Below are 17,492 nucleotides of genomic sequence, written 5' to 3'. Positions count from 1 at the left end.
GGGCAGTGAAGACCAGGACCAGCTCCCAGGCCTTGTCTAAACCCCTTTCAGCACCCCAAGCTGCTCAGCACACCACAGCTTCAAAGTAGGAGCCTTGTAGCCTCTTCTTTCAGATCCCTGCTCATCGCTTCATTGCTGTGGCTGCATTCCATGACTGCCGTTCATTTCAGACCAGAGAGGGCCCAACTCTCTACCAGACTCCTCTCACCTCCCACCAGTTTACATTTTTTTCCTTTTCTTTTCTACTCTGAATCGTGTCTCATTTGTCCAGATCAGCCCTGTGGAGTCGCCTTGGCCCAGACATTCCCACAGGAAAACGGCCTCCCTGTGGGCAGCCTGGCCCAGGAGCCCAGCCCCTTTTCCTGGCAGCCCTCCCCTATGCAGTCTTCCCACTGTGGCCAGGGAATGGGGTCCCTGCCCTCTCTGTCTGCCTGTGTCCCAAATCCTCTCCTTGGCATTCGGCTGCTCCTTTTTCGGCTCTTTAACATCCCAGGCTCTCTCTCTCTCTCTATTTTCTAATAGAAACTGGGAGAAATTAGTAGTGGAATATATCTATGTACACACAGAGGTAGGCAAAAGTAGGTTTACAATTGTAATATAAATAATACAATAATTAATAAATAATAATACAAGAATAAACCCTGTGTTTTTGTACTCACAACTACAAACCTACTTTTGCCCACCCCATATAAATTGCAGTAAAATACACGTAAAATTTACTAGCTTAGCCATTTTAAAATATACAATTCAGTGGCATTAAGTACATTCATATTGTTGGGCTACCATCGCCATCCTCCATCTATAGAGTTCTTTTCATCTTGAAAAACTGAAACTCTGAATCTGTTAAACCATAGCTCCCCAACTCTCCTCCCCAACCCCATGGCAACCACCATTCTACTTTCTGTCTCTATAAATCTGACCACTCTAGTTACCGCACATGTGTGGAATCATATAGCATTTGGCCTATTGTGACTAGATTATTTCATTTAGCTCAGTGTCCCCCAGCTTCATCCATGTTGTAGCATGTGTCAGAATCTCCTTTTTTAAAGCGTAATGATAGCCCGCCACATGTACACAGCCCGTTTGACTTCCCCATTCATCTCAGCTGGACACTTGGGTTGGCCCTTCCTGCTGTGACTGTGGGTTTACAAATGGTCTCTTCAAATCGCTGCTTTCAATTCTGTTGAGTTTATACTCAGAGGTGAAGGGATGGTTTTAAGGCGTCACTATTCTCTGCTCTCGCCCAAGTCTATTTTTATGTTATTCTTAAACTGACATCTTTGGAGCAACTACTGATCTCACTGGGTCTGTGAGCCGCACAGAGCACTTTCTCCGAGGACAAAGAGCTCTGGGGACTCTTTTCTGTCCTGTCTTTACAGTGCCATCCTCCCCTTCTAGCCGCTTCTGCTCCCTTATCGTGCTGTGTGTTTCTTCTTAGTGCTTATCACCTCTTGACATTATATATATATATATATCGTATTTATAATGGGATATACACATATATATCACGTAGGTGTTTATAGATTGTTTTCTCCATTAGAATGTGAGCTCCATTAAAGCAGGGACTGTTCTGTTTTCTTCATTGTTATGCCTCTGATGTCAGGCACAATGCCTGGTGCATATGCCTAAGACGTAATTATTAAGTTATTATTAACTTAGTAAGTGGGATAAATGGATGATTGAATGAATGAATAAATAAGCAAGGCACTGTTCCTACTTGCAAGAAGCTTGCAGTCTGGTAGGAAGATAGACACACTGAAACGATACTATTTTTCTCAAAAAACGTCGTAGCAACCCAGTGTCATGCTTTTAATTGCTGCCATTTCCAGGCCGGAAAACTGCCCCTCAATCTTCCCTTTCACTTTTCCGCAGAGCCCAGTGCTCTTAGGCTCATCCCAGCTCCTTCTGACCTGGCCCAGGACTCTCCAGAAAGGCTGGACGCCAGGCATTGCTCTGTCGTCTCCCTCAGCCAGTGAGGACTGGCTGTCAGGGACCCTGGGTTGTAGCCCTAACTCTGGCTGACCTTGGGCAAACCACTTAATTCTTTCGGTGTGTTGGCTTCTTCATTCATAAATGAAAGGAGGTTGGGTTAGATGCTGTGTAAAGCCCTCCCTCTCCAGCTGACCTTCCTGGGTTTGAGACATACCCACTGCTGGTCCCAGGGGGAGCACTGGGGTCTGTCTGCTGTGGGGGAGGGGCACTGCAGGGGACTTAAGAGACACTCAACGGACTTCCCTGAAAAGGCCTCCCTGCTGCCTCAACTGCTGGTTCTGCAAGGAAATCGTGTGTCAGGTGGGGATTCTGGAGCCAGACTGAGTCAGACCCAGGTTAGAACCCAGCTCAGCCGCGTACCAGCTTTGCGGCCTTGGGCAGCTTGCCTCACCACTCTGCACCCTGATTTCCAGATCTGTTAAATGACCAAGATAAAATGGCCCTATGCTCTGGGTCAGCACTGTCCAATGCAACTTTCTACAGCAGAGGAAGTGGCCTCTATCTGAGCCCCCAGCACAACAGCCACTAGCCATGTGTGGCTGTTGAGTGCTTGAAATGTGGCTGGTGAGGGTGAAGACTGATTTTAAATTTTATTTAATTTTAAATTTGTATTTATAGAGCTACATGTGGCTAGTGGCTACCTTACTGGACTGTGCCGCTACAGAGGATGAACATGGCATACATAAATGCAATGCATGGGAGGTGCTGAGCTAGCCCGCTGTCTGGCACATAGTAAGCACTCAATAAATGTTTGCTGTTATTGGGTATTATGTGTCTTGCTTTCCAGCCCACCACCCATGGCTCTTAGTGACACCTCACACTGGCTGTGGCGAAGTCACTGGGGGAGGGCGGGAGGGGAGGTGTTGCTGCGGTGGTGCGTGTCTGTAATGAGCCTGGCACTAAATGTTTCTGGTCTGCTACTTTCCCTGGAGGGTCATGTGAGCTGGAGTGGTATGTGGCCTGCTTTGCAAGTGATTAACATGGTGTAAGCAATCTACATAGAGAGAAAAACCCTCCATCGGCATTCCATTATTCTATTAGAGTTTCAGAGCTGGGATTAAGTGGACATGATTTCTTCCTATGGGCCATTAATTTTGTTTTATTGCTGGTCTGATGGCCATTACCCTTTTTTGCCAATGCATTCCCCCATTAGGTTTGTACAATTAACAAAATATGTGCTGTTAGGGCTTTGATAGGAATAGTGGGATGGAAATAAAGGGAGGGGTGCAGCACCACTGAGTTGGGGGTGGGAAGAGGCTAGACTTAGGGGCGTGGCCTCAGGAAGAAAGGGGGTGTGGCCTCTTTGTAGCCCTGCCTTGTAGCCCTTGACATTCCTGGACTATAAGAAATGAGGCCTTGGCCCACTTGCTCCTGGCCAGGAGTAGAGAAGTTGCCCAGAGGAGAGGGAGGGACACGGGGAGGGCCTGCTTGGTGGCACTGGCCTTTCTCTGGATCCCCTGCTTTAGCCTCCATCTGGGAACAGAGTGAGCCACCCTGCCTGACCCACCCATGCTGTCACCTTGAACCCGAGACTCCTCAGCAGGCAGCTGGCGTCAGCCTCCAGGTGCCTGGCCCTGTGATGGGAGAGACCTCCGGGTGATGCCTGGCTTCTATCTATGGGTCACACAGGAGGACCTGGGCCTGATTAAAGGGAACAGCTTGTATCAACGTCAATGACTGCTGCATGGAAATGCAGGATTGGCATCATCAGGTCATCTGACTCTTTAAGAAAAGTTAGAAATCTGGATTTTTAAATGCAAGATTTTCTACTTCTTAGATGTTGGCAGAATTTATAAAAACAGCAGACAGGGAAGAGTCCACTTGGGGGCTGCCAGCTAACCACCTCTGCCAGAAGCCATCAAAGGGCTTTAGGGACGAGTGGACATGATCAAATGTGTGTTTCAGAAAGTTCCCAGCTGGGGGGAGGTGATGGATGGATATGAATGGGGAGAGGCTGGAGGCCAGGAGATCACATAAGGGCCCAGGAGAAAGCAAGCGTGGGCAGTTCAGTGACCTGGGGTGGGAAGAAGAGCAGTGACATTCCTGGTAGAGAGCAGCAGGTCTGAGTCTTGGTGTTCATGCCTCAGAGGGTGTCCCCTGGGCCAGGCAAGTGGCCCTGTGACCAGATCCTCTGTCCCTGAGGGTTGGCCTCTGCAGGGGCCCTATAGCCTGGGAGCCCACACTTCTCGGTGTGTGGAAGTCTTCCCTTTTGCACTGCCATCTGTGTACACGGATCATGAGTGCCTCTAATTCCTTTTCCCAGGCAGGAAAATTATCAGGATTAGCCCACCAGTGCCAACAGTCCTCACAGGGTCTCCTAAGTGCGCCTGTACTTACAGGTACAGTCCCAAGGTTAGCGTGTTGGGCCTGGAGAATGTGACTGCGGCACCTTTCCAGCATCTCTGCACCTGGGTGCCCAGCACTGCCCATGGCCCAGAGGACTGAGGACGGGTATGGATTAGCATTGGTTCTTACCAGGCGCTGAGGAAGCCCATGTAGTGCTGGCTGGGTTACTGTTTCAGCCAAGTGTTTGGTGCCAGGTAGTAAGTTAATGACAGTCAGGGCACAAAACCCATATCTGTGATGCCCTGGTCTACTGCTCCCCACTTTAGACCCATGGCTCATCTCTCTCCATGCTCCCAGCTTAGGTGAGCTTCATGGGTGCCCGCTCTGCTGCCTCCTACCGGAGGTTTTCTTCTGTCCTTGTCTCCACCTCTTTTCCATAAACATGAGCATTCAACACCTCCCTCCTCATTTACCATTACACAAATTTCCTCATACTTTATGAGTATAATGTGAATGGTCGATCTCATTTATAGCCCCATTTTACAGATGAAAAACTGATGCACAGAGACCTTGAGTATGGTCCTACTGCTAGTAAGTTCTAGAGCGGTGCAGTCTGATTCCAGAGCTTGTACTTTTAACTACTGAACATTTTACCGATGCTTTTACTATCAGACGTCTTTGCTCACCCCTCTCTTCTACTCATCACTGTCCCAGTTATTAAAATGTGATGCCAGAATTGCACCAACAAACCCAAAGTGAGGGGACCATTCACCCCTCGGTTGGACACAGTATGGCTATTAATACACCTAAGGTCACGTTTAATGTGTTTGGCAACACCACCACACCCTGGGCTCATCCTGAGCTTGCATTTAACTCAACCCACTTTTTTTTTTTTTTTAAACCAGGTCACCCTATGCTGTGTTTTTGCAATTGATTTTTGAATGTGAGGGTAGGATTTGGTGTATATATTCTTGTCAATTTTTTCTACAATTCTGTAAAAAATAAAAATGGATTTTCATGTGGACATAATATAATTTAATGGTTAGAGTGATGGGATTGTGGGCACTTGTACTTTATTTTGGAAATTATTTTATTTATGGTTGTCGTGATGTTATCGTGCAAGAAATAAAAACTGATAGAGGAAAGATTGACTTTTTAGTTCTGGCCCATCCTTTCAGCTTGTTAAAGGCTTTGTAACACTCTTGAATCCCTCCCTCCAGCGTAGCGACCACTCTTCCCAGCTTTGCAGCATGTGCAAATGGCGAGTCTCCTATATCTTCTTCCAAGATGCTGGTGTCTCCATAGATAGTCCAGAGGGCAGGGATAAAGCCCCGCCTCATGCAGTTTTGCCTGGAGACTTCCTATACTGAGTCCATGTATGCTTGTGTCAGTGCTTTAGAAGAATATAAGTTGAGCCCATTGCCAGCCAGGGCCCGGTTCTGAGCTGCTGCTTGTAGATTCTGGTTGGAATGAACAGAGTCCATCATTAAACATTTCCACAGACATTCTCTGGGAACCTGATGCATGCTGGGTGCTCTGCTGGGTTCTAGAGCTGTACAGATGTATAAGATGCAGCCCTTGTCCTCAGACACTTGCCATCCAGTGATCTGGTCTTGTTCCTGATGTCATGCAGATGGTAGTAGATGGCCCCAGAGGAAGTGTCTCATCCTGGGGGACATCATCATGAACAAGAAGGATATCTTCCTTCCTTGGGCCCTCACATTACCCCTGGTGCCTGAGTCTTCTATCTGAAATTCCACCTCTTCCAAGAAGCCCCTCTGTCTTAATTAGCAGGACTTCTCTTCGCGTCATTTCCTTGTTGAAAGACCATGGCGACTTTGTGTGGTGACAGGGTTACTAGATTTGTGGTGATCACTTTGTAAGGTATGCAGATGTCGAATCACTGTGTCGTACACCTGAAACTAATACAATATTGTGTGTCCACTATAGTTTAATTAAAACATCAAAAACTTCAATGGCTCCACGAGCTCACAGGCCAAACCTGGGCTCTCTGTCTGACACTCCCAGCCCTGGACATTCCGGCCATGCAGCTCACTCAGCATGAGTCCCTGCTCTGGCCTCCCTCGGGCAGACTAGCCTCCGCGTCGTCCCAGGGCTCTGCACGCTTCTTTCTCTCATCCGTGCTGGGATTACTCCTCTCTCTCTCCTTCCATCAGCCAGCTCTTACCTGTCCAGTCCTGCAAGACCCCGCCCAGGTTTCACAGCCCCCTGAAAACTCCCTTGAGCCCTTCAGCTCTCGGCTTCGTTTCTCCATGGACAGAGAATTACAGCCTCCCCCACACAGTTCAGCACCGCTTTATATAGAGTCCTGTCTTAGCTGATGCTGTTCCGCGTGGTTAATCATTCCCCCAGTGATGCGGCAGCACTGTTATAACAGGACCCGTGGATTTTACTCCTGCTGCACCTCGCGAGTGTAAATCACGGAGTGGACACCTGGTGGTGGGTACAAGGCTGTTGTTGTCTTGTTCATGTTGCCTTAGCCCAGAAAGAAAGTAAAAAGCGGTCACGTGTTTGATCTTCCCAGTCTTGCCTGATGATTCTCCACATGAGCTCTTTTCCTTCCAGCCCAAGTGGACTCTGCACCTTTGCTGGAAAGTGCTCTCCGACATCACCTTTCCCTCTTCTTGCCATCAACGACAGCATTCGTTTTGTTGTTTGTTTGCTTGTTCTGTGCAGTCTTCCCCAGAGAGACTACAACTTTCTGCTGCTCAGCTCTGTCCCCTGCCTGGGGTCTTCCATCAGGCAGGAGGCGTCAGTAAATCGTTATTGCCTCGTCTAACTCAGGGCTCTCCACAGCCGTGAGCTTCTCTTTCTCTGGGGTTTCTACAGGGGAGGGGATGGAGCTCAAAGAAACTAAGGGAACAGGCAGGTAAGAGTGGTCCTGTCTCTCTGTCCTGGTTAGCTGTCTAACAATCATCGTTTTGCACCAGGAGTCCCCTGCTCAGGGAACTTATCCACTCAGCACAGGGCACAGGGCTGCCAGCCTGGTTTTGTTCCCCAGCCAGACCTACTTCCGATTTTACCACCATCCTCTCTTGGCTCTCACTCCCAACAGAATCATGCACGGTCTATACAAATGTTTTCTTTCATTGACAGGTGAAGTCTGGAGCAGAACTCGGAGGCTTTCTGTCCTCCATGCCGCTTATCAGAAGAGGGACTGTGAACTGTAAGTAAATTTGATCGGTGTTTTCCATGGTGACTCAGTAAGGTTATAGGTTAAACACCAGCCCCGAACCTGATCTTTACAGTCATGCCGTGTGTGAGAGAAACACTCAACAACGGGCTAGTCACAATATGAACTATGGGTGGACCTCTAGTCAGATAAAGTCTGAATGTGACAAAGAATATGGCATTCCATTTAATTAGACTATTGATTGTGCATTGGGTGGGCTTGCTGTGTTGTGTGTTTCATAAGTGTGGGAGAGGGAAGCTCAGTTTGCAAGACTAACCCTGACCCTGGCCCCTATTATCTGCGGACTAAGCCTGGGGGTGAGTGAGAGGAGGGCTGGGGCTAAGGTCACAGCCCTTGCTTTTACATCTGGTTATTTCTGGGGGAGGGGAGGTGAAGAAGGACAGGGGAATACGGCTGGTCTCTTCCCTTCCTTATACGGTAGCATTCTGCCTGCTTCTTGTGCTTATTGGTTCATGTTGGTTCTCCCACTTGGCAAAGTTCACCCACCTGTGGACCCAGCCTCAGTCCGGTCTCCTCTGTGGAACCTCCTTTGGTCCCTCCAGCTGCGTCCTTTCTGAAATTCTGCTGCATTCCCATGCCGAGCGCCCCTCTGGCCCCAGGCTGGGAGGCCAGGAGGTAGTCTGGGATTCCCACATCTTCATGGCCCCGTGGCACCTGCAGCCTCGTTGCTGCTCGGCTCGGCAGGTGTGAGCTGGGGCCTGGGTTGCCCTGGCTCCATGGCTTCTCCGCCCTGCTTCTGGGGCTGCTGGAGGCCGAGCTGCTGCTACGACTTTGATAGTACATTGGCTTCCAACCAGTCCATGGAATTATAAATGATTAACCGTTATCAGCACACATCTTCACCTCTGTGTAAAAATAGATTGACTGTAATGAGGATTTGAATAAATCATAAGAATGGCCGCCCTGCGATCTTCTAACATCCTGCCGATGGCTGCCCGGTGAGTGAGCAGGGCGCCGGCCCTCCTGCCTAATGGCCTGCGATTTAGTGCTGGTCGCTTCTGTGATTGACGGCCATGGCTCCCAGGGCACCTCCTCTCCAGCCCAGGCCCTGGAGTGGTCGGATCCCCAGGTTCAGGGGGTGGGGAAGGGCGCCTCCCTCCATCCTGTTCCAGGAAAGCCTACCTAGGAGACCGGGCTGGGGGTGAGGAAGCCAGAGCAGAAAGATAATGACCTTTGTGAGAATCGATGTCTCCTCGCACCGGAGGTTAGAGGGACCTCATAAGTCAAGTCAAGTGCTCGAGGAGCAAGCTGAGCGTGAACCTTAATGAGAACAGAGTGTGTGGGGGGGAGAGAGCTTCGTGTTTTCTGCCTGTCCCTGTGGGCAGCCAGGCTCTCGGGCCACCCCCACCCAGGGAAGCTCCTTCACAGGGACACACTAGTGGACTGCACTAAGGAACAAGGAAAAACAGGTTTCTTCAGGTCCCAGGACTCAGACACAGGAAGATTCAAATGATCTTTCGGGGGGGGGGGGGGGGCGGGAGAGGATGAGGGGAGGCAGGTTCAGAGGGTCTGGGACCAGCTGAGGAGGGAATAGTCAGAGACCAGCGAAGGCTGTATTTGAGCAGGAAACAGCAAACATTCTAATTTAATGCCAGCGGTGTTCCAGTTAGCACGGCTGTGTAACAAGCCACCCCAAACTTAGTAACTTAAAATGTTTATTATGCTTATAGAGTGTATGAGGCAGAAGTTCAAACAGGACCCACAGAGATATCTGGTCTCTGTTCAGCAGGTCTGGGTTCTCAGCTGGGGCAGATCAGAATCTGGGTACTGGAATCATCTGAAGGCTGATAGTTCCAGGGTTGAATACTAGCTATTGGCTGAGACATTAGCCTGGCCACCAGCCAGACTCACGGTGTTTCTCCATGTAGCCTGGGCTTCCTCACAGCCTGGTGGCTGGACGCCAAGGGGGAGCCTCCTGAGAGAGTGACAGCCAGGAGGAAGCTCTGTTGCCTTTTGTGACCTACCCCCGAAGGCAGGCAGTACCACTTCCGCCACATTCCCTTGACTGAGGCAGCTACAGAGGCCGCTGGTTTTAAAGAAGGGAGCGTGGGACTCCACCATGCCTCGCCAGAGGAGCCCAGCAGCGCATTGAAGAGGAGATGGGATGGGGGATGGGATGTGTGTTGTTGCAGACATCTCTGGAGGACACAGTCCCCCGCAGCTAGTGTTTGTCAGGTCTGGCACCACATGGCCTCATCTATTTTCAAGCACAGGCTAAAGAAGCCCTTGCCTTAGATAATGAAATCGTCCCTTAATTCACAGAATGTCTGGGTTTAAAGGGCCTCCCAGAGACCATACTAGGCTTCCTCCCTGAGATGGGACTTCCTGGGACATGCTAGTGTCAGGAGGTCCTATAGCTGATGGAAGCCTCTACCGTATAGTCCATCTCTGCAAGAGTGGGTGTAGTTTGCAACCCTCGGGTGGATGTGCCAGGTCTGGAGAGGGACTCAGACCTGTCACCAAGGACTCCACAAGCCTCGAGCCCTTCATTCCCATCCAGGGCTCCCCTTACCCCCAACTCCATGCCTTTCAAGCCAAAGATCAGAACTTACGAGGCTGCTGGGGCTGTGCTGGGGATGGGAGTGTCTGGGCAGCCTTTCCTTCCTACCCCCCCATGTCCTCTGCCTCCCTCCTTCCCTTCTGACACACATTATAATCTGTGTGTGTGTGTGTGGGGGGGTTCCCTGAAGGACCAGGCTCCTTTCCTTTGTCATTTTCCTGACCCAGATGCAGCTAAATCTTGAGTGGCTCACTTGGAAGAGAATCTTAGTGCCCTGGATGCCTTGTGACTTACGGGGATAGAAACAAAACTCAAGCAACTAAAGAGTGAACACAGAACCAATCCATTCCCCTAAAGGATCAAGATCTGAGCATGTCTAATGCAAAAAGGGAAGGGCAGGGAAGAGGGGAAGGTGGGCTTGGTTTTGCTGGAAAGGTGCTGGCATTTGGAGGGAGTCTTGGAGCCTTCACAAGTCAGCTTAATAGTAATATTAATAAGCAACATTTATTGAGCACTTATTATATGTTCGATGCTAAGCTAAGCACCTGATTGCATTTTCTCACTGAACCCTTATGAGATACTGTTATTATCTTCGTATTATAGAAAAGGCAGAGACTCAGAGGACACCAGAAATACCCTAGTGACAGAGAAAGTTAGTGACAGAGTTGAAATCAAATTAGGAAGCCACTTCATTGTGTGGCTTCAAGAACCTCAGTTTATTCTCCTGTAAAATGGGAATGCCTGATTACATCATCTCCAATGTCACCCTTGGGTCTAAGATTCTAAATGTGCAGAAGAGATTCTGGGAACTTGCTTAGATATGTCTAAAGCGGGGCCCACTTTCTTGAACTGGGTCTGTGCTAAAGCCTGTAATGATTTTCTGTTCTCTCCTTCCCCCTTCTGTGAAACTGAGGCCAGGAAACTGTTTAATTCGGGCAGGTGAAGAAGTGAAACAGATAAAAACGTAAAGATCACTTATATTTTCAACGCTTCCACTTTGGGGGGGAATAATATGTTGGGTTTGAATCGCAGCCCATGACTTACAATCCTGGGCACATCTCTTTGGTCTTCAATTCTCCTCTCTAGACTGAGAATGGGCTTGTCCTCACTTCCCAGTACTCTGTGGGGCGAAATGAAACCCAGCACTTGACCACTCGAGCTACTCCTGCACCCAATAGCTACTCTGAATGATCAGTACATAAATAAAAAGTGGAGCTGGAAGGATTGTTCCTCCCCATTGCTCCTGACAGAGATGGTCAAGAATCATGCCTTTAACTGTACCCTCCATAAAAGTTCACTCATAAACTATTGATATTTTAATAATACACATTAGCATCTTGCCCTTTGACAAATGAATATTGAATGAGCAATAAAGAGGCAAACAGTAACCAGGTACAGCGCTGTGGGGAGGCTGGAATCACGAACAGCTGTCGGGGGAATGTCCCATTCCAGGGCCCTGCGACCCCGTGACCCCCAGGAAACAGCTCTCAAAAGGAGCTCAGATTCCGGCCCAGCCCAGTCCGAGCAAGATTTGTCCTCAGTTTTCTTTCACTTGGCTGGAGGGGACTTGGGAGAAGAGAGAACCGGCCTTTGAAGAGCTGCTAAAGGCAGGGACTGTTCTCCCCCCTTAAGTCCCTGGCTCTCTCCACTACCTTTGCTGCAGGTGCAGGCTTCTTCCTCATATGCTCTCTCCTGCTCCATCAATTCAAACTCTGCAGGCAGATTGTGTGCCCACAAGAAATCAGGCAACAGGCTTAGAAATAACTCTCACCAGTTCCGCCCCCCTCTCCTTTCTCACCCGGTCTCAATGGGTGCCTATGCTCCGGGTATGTGTTAGGTTTGTAAGACATCATTTCCTACCTCTCATAGCTCCCCCTCCCAGCCCCGCTGCCACAGCCTCCACTTTGCCGTGGCCTCCATCAGGGCTGGGGTTCCTCGAGTGTGCAGAGAACAGTGACAGGGGCTCTTCGTCGGTCCGGCTTAATTGGTGTGATTTAATGGCGTTTCTGGCAGACTCAGATTTATACGGTTTTCTGAGCTGCAGATCTGCTTTCTAAATGTAGAATTTTTGTGGAGTGGTAAAAAATAATGGCTGTTCTGTGATTCCTGCCTCCCGAGCTAGGAGATTGCAATTTACATTATGCAAATAGACATTATGCAATCAAGGCACTTTAGCAGGAATCTGGTGGCAGCGAGGCCGCTGATGAGATGCGAGGTCTGCAGCCTGACTGAAGGGGCTTTGGAGAGGGAGGGGAGTGGGGAGGGGGCGGGTGGGAGGAGGCAGAGACTGTTTCTCCGGCCCAAGGCCCAAGGAAGCAAAGTGGAGCCTGCCGGGGAGATGGACGCATCCGGGGAGCTGCCAAAGCGACTCTCAATTAATGGTTTTGTTTAATCATACCCCCTGTCCAGAGGACTATTGTCTTACGGATAATTTCGTTTGCCTAACGAGATTTTGCTAATTAAATCTCCTTTCAGTTGGTGTAACTGCCTGCAGGAGAGGGGGCTATTTGGAGTCTTCTCCATAAACCTTTCTGGAAGGGACTGGGAAGGAGGAGCGGGAGATTGGGGAGGGAAGAGAAGGAACGGGAGGGAGGAGCTCCCTGCTGTGAGCAGAGGACCTGAGATGGGAGCAGGGTTTGGAAGCTGCGAGGTGGCTGCCACCGCCTCCCTTGCCTTCTTTCCTGCTCACTGGACATCCAGACAGTTGTGAATCTGCGTCCAGCCTGAGGGATTCTCCCCTCTTCCTTCCTCTGTGGCTCCATTATCTCTTCTCAAGTTCTCCCCGAACCCCCAGGAGGTGCAGAGGATTTCCAAGCACCGCTCCTGGCAGCTCTGGCTGTGGGTGGAGGGGCCTGGTGGTAGCTCGGTGGTGATGGTGGAGACGGTGGTGTGGGGACACCTCTCCTTGCCTTGGCTGCTTCTCCAGGGATAACTGCATGAATTGGAGAGGAGACTACTTTCTCACATTCATTTATCTCAGAGGCAGCCAAGGGTAGCCTCCTATGGTTGGGGAGCCTAGCACTGTGCCTACCCTAGCTGGAGCCTAATTAATGCTGTTGTATCTGGCTGTGGCCCGCCAGTGCTCCATCACCCCCACTGGTTCTTCCCTGGCTACAGCTTCCTTGGCCTGGCTGACCGTGGGCTTCGCAGCTGCATCCCGTCTACTTGTCCAGTTTCATCTCCCAGGCCCTTACTGCTCCCTCTTCCCTGTTAGTTACAGACTCTCAGACACAGGAGCTTGCTCCCACCCCTGACACCCAAATATGCCGGGTTGCCCAGCCGCTCTGCAGAGCTTCACACCCCAGGGCTTTCGCGCTGCCATTTCCACTGCCGGAATCCTCAGCGTGGATCGCCCCTGCTCTACTCTTGACACCCAGCTCACATATCTCCGGCTGTCCTCATTAAGAGCATCCCCCTTTCTGAAACACGGCTGCTCTCCTTTGTTCCGTGTGTCCTCACAGGACCTCAGCAGTGGTTGTCTATCCAAGTTAAGGACTGACCTATTCTTCCCCCAATCAGAGGGCCTAGACTCGTACCTGTCTGGTTGAATGAAAAGATGGATGGTTGAATGAAAAGATGGATGAATGAACCAAGGAGAGGGTGAATGGTGGGGAGGCACTTTCTAGTGGGCCTCTAAAGCCCAGGATGGAAGGTGGTTGGGATCGGGAACTGACTTCAGTTGAGACTGTGCAGAGTTGCTGGACTGCCCTTTACTGTTACCTTTACTTGTGGGCCGGGAAGGCCCTGATTCCTTCTGTGTGCCAGTCCCTCCTGTCAAACATTCTCACATGGATCCTAAGGAGGGTGTTGTGTTTGCAGAGGGAACTGCAGTGTCTGCCTGTAACTAGGCCCACTGGCAGGGTCCACAGGATCTACCTGTAGTAGGTGAAACTCCTATGCTTGCCCTTCTCCCCTCCCCACTCATTCACCCATCCCTCCATTCGTCCACTCACCCACCTGTCTGTCCGTCGTCCACCCTACACACACTTGCTGCCCATGAGGCCAGATCTCACAGGTGGGGGAATCCCTGTGCGTCTAGCTTGTGTGCTGGGGGACAGGCAAAGCTCAGGCCCCACAGGGCGACCTCTGGCTGCCAGTTCTGGACTCTTATTACCCAACCAGTGGTGATGACATTAGAGGTGGAGGAATCTGCATCCCATGCTGGGAGTCATGGGGACAGTTGGGAAGGACAACTCAGAACTTCATGTGTAATAAGGGGGAGGGGGTGCAATGCGTGTATGTGTCATTTGTGTGTGTGCAGGCTGCCGTGTGTGTGTGTGTGTGTGTGTGTGTGTGTGTGTGTGTGTGTGAGACTTGAGGCGGTGTTTGAAGAGAGTATCTCTGTGGTTATCTTGGTTCCTGAGCTTCGGTGCTTTGCATTTTGCCCTGGCATTTTCCCTTTGGTTGAGGCATGTCTGTCAGTGTGTGTCTCTCCATCTTAAGATCCCCTCCACACTAAGCTCTGAGTCTAAAGTGTTTCTGAGTACATAATAGGTGCTCAACGAATACTCCATGATGCACAGAATGATTGAATGAATGAATGAATGAATGGAGTGAGTGAACAAGCATGCATTTTGGTGTCGGACTTGAGTGTGAGCCCTTAGTGCTGTTATTTATATTTGGGAACTTGGTATGTAATTTTCTCATCCAGAAAACAAGAACACTAATACTACCTATTCTAACTTCCTCAAAGGGTTGTTGGTGGCAGATTACAGGAGAAATGCGAAAGTGTTTTATAAACTATAAAGCACCACACAATATACGAGGTTATTATTATAATGGCTATTACACTTGAAGTGATCCTTGTGTTTGAGAATTAGGGATTCTGTTTTCAGGACTATAAAACCATCAGGCCTGATTTGAAGTCCGAGGCTTACAGAGCAGCCATCACAGAAACTGGTTCCAGATTTGCCCAACCCTGGAAACCTTCAGGGCCTGGGTGGGAGGGAAGGCTGGTGAAAGTGGCCCATCTTCATACAGGCCACCTGTCCCCACCTGGCCCATGTGGAAGGTCCCTCCTGAGGCTCTACGATTGCCTAGAATTTTGTGCTTCATCCTCTTGTCATACGCTGTTCCTTCTCCCGACATACTTTTCCCCTTTTATCCAGTGGTCTTTTGACCCTCTCTGCCAAGTTGCTGCACTGTCCCCTTCCAGGTTACCACACATGCCTCCCTGAGGGCATTTAGCACAGAACTGTTCCTGTCTTCCTCGCCACCCGTGCGCCTCTCAGGAAGGTGCTGAGGATGGATGGATGGATGGATGGATGGATGGATGGATGGATGGATGGATGGATGGATGGATGGATGGATGGGGAAAGGCAAAGGGAAAGGTTGAGGTTAGTAGATGCCCAGTATTTGAGCTTTGGAGGCACCCTGGGCTGCAGGGGAAAGTGAGGGAGAAGCTTCAGAGAATTAGCTCTGCCTTACAACCGCCCCCCAAACTTCTGAGGTATTTCTCACCTTCCCCCACACCCAGAAGGTCAAATAGGCTGATCTTCCTGGGGTCACTGGGCCTGGGGACGCCAATCCCATCTAGGTGTGCAACTGGCCCCCGCCAGAAGAAGTGAGACCTTTGGGTTGGAGCTGAGCTCTCAGGACAGGGAGGTACCTTCCCGTTTCTGACCCTACAGGTGAGCACTTACCCACCTGGGGGAACAGGTGCTGCTGACTTCCAGCCTGGCACTTCCAGAGTCTGTCTCTTTTAGCTGGCCCCAGCTGGTGGGGAATCTTCTGGAAGCCCTCCCAGGGACCAGCTCCCTTGTCTGGGCCCTGCGTTTGGAGGCATCTTGTCCCCAGTCTGATCTAGGCCTCCCCTCACCCCCCTCACTCCCTCTCCTGGAGCCCCAGGCAGCCACAGCAGAGTGCCAGGGGCTGCCAGCCTTCTCATTACCGAATGCACTGAACCTGTTTGTGAGTGTTTCGCAAAGTGTTTAATCCAAGGTGTTCCCTCAATTAAATTAGTGCAAACATCTGTGTCCCACATCCACCTCCATTTGCATTCTGTGCCATTTATTACAGCGGGAAATTGGAAGGCACCTTAGGAATACTTAGGACCAAATTAGGCTAGGTGGGGGTGGGCATCCTGGGGGTGCACCTGGAGGTGCCTGTGAGGTTGGGCCACAAGGCGGATCCCTCTCCAGGCTGGGATTTGTGGAGGAGCCACTTTGAGAGGGACTGTGTCCAGGTTTGGGCCCACCCGGTCTTATCAGAGAGGTTGGGTGAGTTTAATCCATACCCATGATTCCCACCTGGGCCCCAGTACCTGAGAGGCAGGAAGATTTCACTGCTGCTGTTTTATAACTTTAAACCCAATTTTTAAAAAAGTGTATCACACTCAAGTGACCCACCTGGATCTCTCCCTGGGGGAGGCCCTTCCTGCTGGAAGGTGGGGTTTTTCATCACGAAACTGCTCAGCCTTGGTGGCTGGTTGGGCTTGGGTGGCAGTTCTCTTTCTCACCCCATGTGATCCCCACGACTGTCAAGTACTCTGGTAGTCCTGCTGTCATACTAATCTAGGGGACTGAAGAAGAGGAGCAGTGTCTGCTGTGTGACAGCCACTGCACTCAGTGCTTCTCATGTGTTACCTGTGGTCGCCTCCCACCAGCCCTCAGAGACAGGTCCTCTACTAGCACAAACTGGGGAGGCAGGCTCAGTCTGAACCGTTAAGCAATACGCTCGTGGTTCCACATCTAGAAAGAAGAGCAGTGGGATTTGAACTCAGGTCCCCATGACTCCATGTGCTTCCACTGCATGTGGACATCTCTCTCAGATGAAGCAGTTCGTACTGGTGTTGAGTCAGGGACTGTGCCACTGGGATGGCAGAGCCTCTGGTTCCCAGGGTCCAGGATGGGTATCTCAGCCTGCAGGTGACTCACCAGAAGGAAGGGATTCTTGGCTTTTGTGGGGTGGGGGTCTAGGGAGCGAGGAAGAGGCTCATGGGATGCTCAAGGACCTTAGAGATCACTGAATTCCTCAGTAGTGAGTGGGGAAACTGAGGCTTCAGGGAAGCAACGGCTTGCCTAGGGTCACTAGGGGTTTGGTGGTAGAGGCTAGACTGGAACCCAGGGCTCTCAACTCCTGGGAGATGAGTAGTGTCAGGGCCTGGGGAGGTCCCAGGGGTTTTGTAGGATGGGTGCTGGCTTTCTAGATGCAAGCTGTAGCTCAAGGCTGGAGCAAGGAGCCAGGGTGAGGAGGGGAGGGGAGGCTGCTATGGACTAGTCTACTAAGGATCCATCTGAGACCCCCTTAACAGAGAGCCTTCCAGGGCTAGGGGACTGCTCGCTGACTCCAGCCTGGGCCCTGGGGCAGGTCCTTACCCACTTCTGGGTTTCACCTAGGGATGTCTAGGAAGCAGCAGAACTTAAGGAGATGGGAGGGGACCCCGAACCTGGGGCTGTACACCACTGCTGGTGTCGGTCTATGCCTTCCCCTCCCCATCTAAGAGTCTGGAGGAAGAGAGCGCAATGGATGTGGGCTCCGATCCCTATCTCCCATGTCCTC

At 50.7% G+C, this 17,492-nt stretch overlaps 1 protein-coding gene across 1 annotated transcript in view; it reads left to right on the top strand.

The window, feature by feature from the left end:
* The window catches only part of PKNOX2 (PBX/knotted 1 homeobox 2), a 255,958-nt gene that overhangs the window by 81,828 nt on the left and 156,638 nt on the right, over positions 1–17,492 (top strand). The window contains exon 2 of the mRNA XM_087828594.1: positions 7,396–7,465. The gene's annotated coding sequence lies outside the window, so the exon portion shown is untranslated. The remainder of the gene's footprint in view (positions 1–7,395; positions 7,466–17,492) is intronic.

The sequence above is a fragment of the Miniopterus natalensis genome, chromosome 20 (genome assembly GCF_054644295.1).
Source record: "Miniopterus natalensis isolate mMinNat1 chromosome 20, mMinNat1.hap1, whole genome shotgun sequence".
Taxonomy (NCBI): domain Eukaryota; kingdom Metazoa; phylum Chordata; class Mammalia; order Chiroptera; family Miniopteridae; genus Miniopterus; species Miniopterus natalensis.
This window is presented reverse-complemented; position numbering and strand designations above follow the sequence as displayed.